Raw genomic sequence first — 1,470 nt, forward strand, 5'->3', positions numbered from 1 at the left:
TTTTCTTAATCCAAAATCTGTTTTTTTTATTATGATTATTTCTAAATTCGAGGTCAGAGATTCTTCTTCTATTCTTTTAAAAATAAACATCAAAATCTATTAATGTTATGGATGGGACCCCTGAATCAGTACTTATCTGAGCTCTTGTGTGGTTAGCCCTCAGAAACATTTTACACCGAGCTGCATTATTATCCACCCACAACCTTCCTGCCACCACCATCACCATCATCTGTGGCTTTTACCCCCAAATTCTCACATTATACACTTTCAGCATCATTATCCCAAATTGGAGAATTTCAGATGGAATCATCTGTGAAAATATCAGAGGTAAAAGTGAGCTATTACAGGGTGTTGATGTCACCCCAAGGCCTTGTTTGCTATTTTTCTGCTCATTTTACTGCACTTAACCCAGGTATAGAAAGGACTGAACTATAATCAACTGTAATTTGTTGGGGCTAATGGAAGGACAAAGAGGCACTGGTAGTATAAGACGGTGAATAATAAGGGTGGGGATGGGGAAACATATGCAAGCGTGTTTTCTTGATAGTACAGACATTAAAAAAAAACCATCCATCCTAATAATTTGCAACCCAACTAGAACGTTCTGTGACCTGGGGCAACAAGAATAATGGATCAAGATTACTTGGGGATGGTAAACATTTTAGTCACTGGCAGGTGAAAAGAAATACCTGTGTTAAGAAACACAAAAAGCAGAAAACTGAGAGTTAGTATATAGCCAGCTACTGCTGGAGGGAGATGGGTCTATTGGAGCCACATTCACATTCCCTTTCATTATGCATTTAAAAAATTGCCAAACTGTTATTTTTAATTCTGCAGCCATTTCCTCCGTGGATTATTCAAAGGCAGCTCTGATACTTTTCTGAACCCTGGGGAGAACCCAAATTCTGTATGGCATGCTGTTTTCATGTCAATAGACAGGACAAGGAGCTTGGAAAACGTCAGTCTCATGAAGGTCTCAGAGGTGCTTGCAGTTAAGATGCCCTATGCTGCTCCTGGGAGACAAATGGCAGCCAGTTGATGGGACGTGGTGTTCTTTGTATCTTGACATCTTATTTCTGTAGGAAGGGTTGTTCATTTTTGCTAGAGCCTGTCAGTAGGTCAAAATAAATCAAGATCTCCATTAGCTCCAAATTCGCCATCACTTTTTCTACCAGATTTGAGTTATGTAAATGTGTGCACATTGAAAATGGGTAAAATAATCTCCTTATGTTTACAGTCAAGTAGTAAGAATTTATGAGTCTGAGGACATGACAAATCTATGCATCTCCAAAGACCCTTTCTCTTTTTCAACTGTCATTTTCTCTTTTGTTCTTAACTGTTGCTTGTGGAATCACGTGGACTCAGGACACCCACCTACTTCTTCTATAACATCAGTTGATACTTGTTTGGTTCAGTGATTATTGTAGGCAATTAGCTTGCTTACCGGCTCATGAACCCTTCCAGATGGGC

This window comes from Myodes glareolus, chromosome 12, assembly GCF_982192425.1.
Source record: "Myodes glareolus chromosome 12, mMyoGla1.1, whole genome shotgun sequence".
NCBI lineage: Eukaryota > Metazoa > Chordata > Mammalia > Rodentia > Cricetidae > Myodes > Myodes glareolus.